Here is a 6,505-nt window from a genome sequence, read left to right as displayed (position 1 = left end):
AACATGCTAATGCTATCATGCTAATGCTATCATGCTAACATGCTAATGCTAACATGCTAACACGCTAATGGTAGCATGCTAATGCTATCATGCTAACATGCTAATGCTAACATGCTAACAAGCTAAGATGTCTGAGCTGTAAGGGTCCATTTGGTTTCGTTCAGGGGGGCGGCCCCGTTCCGGCGAGCCACCCTGCTTCTGAAACGGTCGAGAAATGACAGTTACGTGTTTCCCCGATTTTCTCCATTGACTTTCAATGTGTGTGTGTGCGTGCACATGTGTGCATGTGTGTGCATGTGCGTTTGTGTGTGCGCGTGTTTGAGAGGTGGTCAACTTGACCTTGAATCATTAACAAAGTATCAATTTCACCTGGGCTAGGGCTAGTCTATGCGAATGCAAACACTATTGAAAGTTAAAACCACACTGACTCAGTGAGAGAACGTATGTCCGAACAAATTGCTCTATCGCAAAAAGTAAACGTCAAATGCGATTTTTGTTTTCGCCGTGAGTGACCCGAGACATTGAGGTACGCCGTGTGCGATCGTGGTATTGGTACGATAAAAAACGTGGTTATGAGAGCGAGTTAAGAAATTGTGTTTGTGATGAAAAAATTGCTGACTCATTAATGCATTTAACATGGAGTTGTATGACACATTATGATGGTACACCTGTCGCTTTCAGGGCTGTAGTTCACGTACCGTATGAATCTGGGATGTGGTTGTGACATTGGGTGAAAGAGGACGAGTGTGGCTACAAAATTACCGAAACCCATGCGTGTAAAGTTAATATTTTGGCCGTGATGACGATTTGTTCGGAGAATTTCGCTACAGTCTTCACATTGGCTTGTCCCTCTGACCCGCTCTCTCTCTGGCCGTGCGACACTCTAAATCGAGATTTTTGCTCAGACCAAACACACTTTGAACTGCGATAGCGGGCAAACCGTGCAACGTATTCGAATTCCGTCTGAACCACGACAAAGTCGATGGCCTCGTGTGCTGTTTGAGGTTTAAATCGTGTTTCTACGTAACAATATGCCAGAGTAATGTGGCTCCAAAGTAACGTGTCGTTTTCTGTTTTTACCCGCGTTTCCCCATTGACTTTGCATGGGGCATTTTTCGCGTAGTTTATTGCGAATTACGTCGGCACGGTAACCCGAAACGGAAAGAAAAGCACAAGCACACCATTCTCGGCCGAGCCGCACGTTTCGATATATATATTGTGGGGCTTTGGTAAACCGTGCGGCCGGCCATAGACGTCAAAGTTTCGTGTCTTGAGGACGATTATTCTGGGTGCCTGCCATGCAATGGCAGAAACACAGGTTGAAATCCGCAACCAATACTTAATAATAACTAGAAAGCAGTTCCCTGCAGAAACTGCGTGGGCTCGCCAAAAGACGCAATGTATATAATGTACAGTAGAAAATGTATTAAAGCTGAAGGAAAAGTTGAAAAAAGAATGTATAAAAATCTGTAAAAAGAATAAGCATAAATAACTGCATAAAGCGGAATAAAGTATGTGGAAGTAGTACGATGCCCAAAAAGTGGCAGAATAAAGTAAGTAAAGTATTACTGTCTACTAATGATTTGTAATGTATGAATAATGCTTTACAATGTATTATTGATGAATTAAGAAAAGGTAAAAAAGAAAAAGAAAAAAAAGAGTCAATCCAATGGAGTATACATATAAAAGCATTCATGAGCTTAACAGAAATTGTATTGAATAGCATACTTTTACATGTGAAAAGAAGGTTCAAATAGGCCTATCTTTAAAAGCATAAACACAATGATCACAAAAGTATTTGTAGAATGTATACAACTGTTTCGTGAAATGTAACTTAAGCATAATAAAAACATTAAAATGTGTGATTAACCTTTTGAGAGCTTGAACTTGACAGAACAAATAAAACGGTCAGCAGCACAGATGCAAGGATGCCAATTAAATGATGCAGCCTAATATTGTATGTCTATAGGTAGATTCAACTTTATTCTTACATCAAAGTGTAAAGAAGTGGGTGATTTATTATTGTGCCAGCTCTACAAGCTATAGACAAAATGACAATATTGTATATTATGAGTCTGCACTTCATTTGCATTACTGCAATGGTTACAACTGTTGACATTTAGTAAAGAAGGTCTTATGATAGATCACTGCAAATGTGCTGATTATTCTATCAATGAAATGTACCATACTGTTTGCTTGAAATAAGGTTTTGCCATTAAACAGTGGTAATATGATGGTTGCAGGTAATACGTCCAGCAGGTGGCAGCAATGCATCAATGAAAGTATAGATATTAAATTAACCTTGAACCGGAAGTGATATGGATGACTCCCTACTAGTCTCTAGTAAACAACGACTATGTCATGCATAGACTGCAGGGGCTACCTCCTTTATAGCTCTATGATACGCACCGCTTTGACAAGATTATGGTAAAATAAACACAAAATAATCAGTAGATGTGTAACATATGGGTAAAGACCATAAAGACAATGGTTTAACGTGGTCCGTAGCTCTTGTCGAATGTTGATTTATGAGTGTTGAGTTGTGTGGCCACCGTGGCGTAGCAGCGCTAAGGCTAGCTAACGCCACGTTAACTTGTCAACTATAAATAGCCTACCATACAATGTATGTCGATTGGTTGAAAGCACATGATGAAAACAGATACAATGGAGAAGACCACAATGGAAACAAGCCTATAACTTGGCTTGGCTCAAAGCCTGTTAATAACGTATTAAATCAATCAATAATGTCTGTTTGTCTTTTAAAAACCAATAAATATACTTTATAAAAAAATAAAAACACAAAACGAAAGCGACAGAGACATTTTGATGAATTGAACATGGTGGACCCTGTTGTAAACAAGTGTAATGCTTAATTGGGTCGTCCACTCACAGTTAACAGTCTTTGTATTGAGTTTGGGCTTGAAATGTACTGTAATTCTGCAAACTGTTAATACATATTTCAATCAATCAAAAAAGAGTGGAGACGAGGAGACCATTTTTGCTCTGGGGTGAAACTGTCATGTCACCAATATGAGCAGACCTTGCCCGCAATCCTGCTGACAGTTCTTAAGTGCTCATCAATGAGAACAGCGCTGCCCATTCCCATTTGGAGAGATACAGTGAAAGGTCCTTGCCACATGACTACTATATGCATTATGAAATGTAAAAACAATGTTTGATTTTTCAACAGCATGTGGTGGAGCACTGCAAGGAAGCAGTGATCTAGGAAGGAGCTGCTGTCTCTAGATGACACCACATTCAAGGGTTCAAGGTTGTACTTCATTATTACATCTTGTGTACAGTACTAGTAAAACTTCCTTCAGACAGTACAGCAGCATAGATAACAGCAAACACAACAAACAAAGGGATAGAATAAAGTACAAAGTCACATTCAACAACGTGTGTAAGAGCCATTATGACCTGTTTTACTAATTAACAATGTCACTGCAGCTTGGTCAATGTCAAGGCCAGCCCAGGTATTTAACCAGGCAGACAAACAGTTTTCCACTGTGTTCAGGACGGCTGGTTGCCTGTGTTTGTTTGACTGTTTCTTTTGTGTTATTTGATGTGTATGTCTCTGTATAGGAAAATGGCTGCAGAGTTAAACTCAACAGACACGTTTGGGAGATCAGATCAGTTTGTACTGAGCACACGTGGCAAGAACTTCCACCTGGCCGTCGGCAACCAGTAGTGCAATTAGCATAGGGCTTAAACTGATCATGCTAAATAACAGAAATAATAATCAGAAAATGGTTTCTACATCGTGGTCCCTGCTGGAATTAAGTTGAACCACTTTGGTGGATCTTTGGTCAACATCCACAACGATGTGCTGCCAGGCTTTGTGAGCATACAAGGCCTGGGTTACTAAGTCCAACTTTTATATCATTATTATTATATAGTTGGATCGTGTACCCAAAACGGTAACTAATACGTATATGCTCCAATATATACCGTCAAAATATTAAGTATAAATACTATAAACATACATGCAACAAATGGATATAATTTTATAGTTGTTCTATGTGCATGTCTCCTCCTTTCCGTCAAATACAGATGTAATCTGTGCACAAACATGACACCACAACCAGTCTCATTCAACCACCTGCTCCCTCCTGAAAACATCAGCTTCCCAGCACAGTTCCACCTTCAACAAAGACACCGTCGATGGGAAGGTCATTGAATGGTAGATCATCAAATAAACATTACTTGTTTTTGTCATGGGTTCATACAGTACTTTGTTTGCATTTTTTTCTATGCTGTGACATCAAATGCTACCCCCCTGATCTTCTAGGCTACTAACTTGTATTGTATGGATAATTACTTTATTCTAGGAGCCATGGTTGCTGCAGATAACATCCCTTTTACCATCTCCCCAACATCATACAAGAAAACCTCAACATCAGCTTCCCTCGCCATGACAGTTTCCATTCCATGAAGATGGGAAATAAATACCTTCTACAAGCTCAAATTGTGTCGCAATGTCACACATTTTGATCTCTACAGGTTTTCTGTCCGACATGTATACATACTCAAGGTCATCTTCCACTGGTGTACAAACATGGTATTTGTGATTAGGGTTGTTCAGATGAGTAACGCAGGTATGTTACCCATTGCAGGTATGTTACCCATTGCAGGTATGTTGACAGGATGTGTTTTCACAGCCTAGTACATGTATCTTGGAATAGGATAATCAAATCTAGGCAATATAATTACACATCATTAAGGTAAAATTAAACATTGTATTGACAGTCACACTAGTATTATCTTGGTGGTTGTATAATTTGTGTTATGTAGAGTTTATCCCATTTGCTCATCAGCAATGGTGACAGGATAACTTTGTGCCACAGCATAAAGCGCCCCCTTAAAAAAGGTATGAACTGAACCCAACACAGATCGAACTATATATTCTCAGTATACTATTTTTTTATAGTAGGAAGTGAACATTGAAAGACAAGTAGGCTACTAATTATAAAACTGATCTGTTATTTGCAGGCCTATGTGACAGAAATGAGAAGGTGTATGTTTATAGTATTTATACTACATATTTGTATGGTGTAGGCCTATATTGGAGCAGCTGTGGGCACCCACAAATCCATCAGGATTGTCTCATATACTCACTTATATTTATATAAATAACATGTATGTGGTAGTGTTTGATATACAAGCTCCTAGAGTGAATGCAGGCCATACATACATGGTCTAAATGTATCACCTGAGCCACAGAAGTAAAAAAGAGTTTAACTTAAATGATGGGGCCAAGAGATATTTGTATGTTCAGCACGCTGTGTAGTTTTGTCACTTGAAAGCATGACATGATAGCTTCACACCACTTGATTGCAATGAAATTGATGGCTAATTTTATTCTTGTATTCTTTTGTATTGTATAGAAATGGTGTTACAAGACCACACATGATTATGTTCATAAATGGAAGCATATCAGGTTTACAAATGTAAAGACGTGGGTAAAATTGGTTGTCAGCTCCACAAGCTAGAGCAAAATGGCAATTCATCAATTTATTAATCTGCAATGTTCAACATTAATTTGTTTAATACCAAGTACTGCCCTTATTGTGGATTACCGGTAAACGTCCAGCAGGTGGCAGCAATGCATACATATTCAGAATGCTGTCATTTTAAACTATTTTGTTTTAATGTAATTAATTATGTACACGTTATAGTATATCAATGCCTCACAGTTTAACAGGTAATGTACGGTTTATTTGAACAATCTGTAACATAAAGTATACTTAAATACAAGAGCGTTACTACTTAATTTATACTAATGCTCAAATCACCGCAGTGAATGTTCCCCTCACGTGTCACTTAACACATTGATTGCTAGAGTTTTCTATTTGCTCAGGCTTGGTGGTGCTGAGCGATTAACATTGGGACTTCTGAACTTTTTCGGGGCCCACAGCGAGGGGCCTCTTATAGCGAGAATCACACCGCATAAATCAAAAGGAAGCCAAACTAGTCCACTTCAATTTAAAAAAAATGTATAGTGAGCAGTGCAATGTTGCGCAACATTGCACTGCTCACTTCACAGGGGTGTGATTTTCATTATTATTACAGTAGAAGTATTTTTCTTATGAAAGCAGAGAGTCTTCTGTTTCATACGGTATATAGTATGTACATTTCGCTATAGGCCTTATTTTGTGAATAATAGTTCTTCTGGTCCATGCATTTTCTGAAATCCTCTCTGGTGGGCGCAAGCTGCATTCAATAGCCAATTACTGACAAACTATATTTGTATATATTTGTATATTTGTTTTCCTCCTAAAAGTAGACATTCAGGGCTTTCATTCAGTGTGTAGTATGTATATGATAATAATTTATTTATGTTTATATCTGCCTGTCAATCTCTGTGACTTTAAACCTTTATAACTCGCTATGATAACTTCATGAGGAAATGCTCACTTCACAGGGGTGTGATTTTTATTATTATTACAGTATTAGTTTTTTTCTTATGAAAGCAGAGGGTCTTCTGTTTCATACGGTATATAAT

General features: G+C 38.4%; 1 long non-coding RNA gene across 1 annotated transcript; it reads left to right on the top strand.

Moving 5' to 3' along the window:
* The first annotated feature begins 2,372 nt into the window (after positions 1–2,372).
* On the top strand, positions 2,373–4,605 carry LOC310874274. The gene is made up of 4 exons (XR_014570550.1): positions 2,373–2,427; positions 3,191–3,271; positions 4,054–4,183; positions 4,332–4,605. It is a non-coding gene; the product is annotated as an uncharacterized lncRNA (long non-coding RNA).
* The last annotated feature ends 1,900 nt before the right edge of the window (positions 4,606–6,505 follow it).

The sequence above is a fragment of the Protomyctophum parallelum genome (genome assembly GCF_964188405.1).
Source record: "Protomyctophum parallelum genome assembly, chromosome: 17".
Taxonomy (NCBI): Eukaryota; Metazoa; Chordata; class Actinopteri; order Myctophiformes; family Myctophidae; genus Protomyctophum; species Protomyctophum parallelum.
The sequence above is the reverse complement of the archived record's forward strand: the minus strand, read 5'-3'. Positions and strand labels throughout refer to the sequence as shown.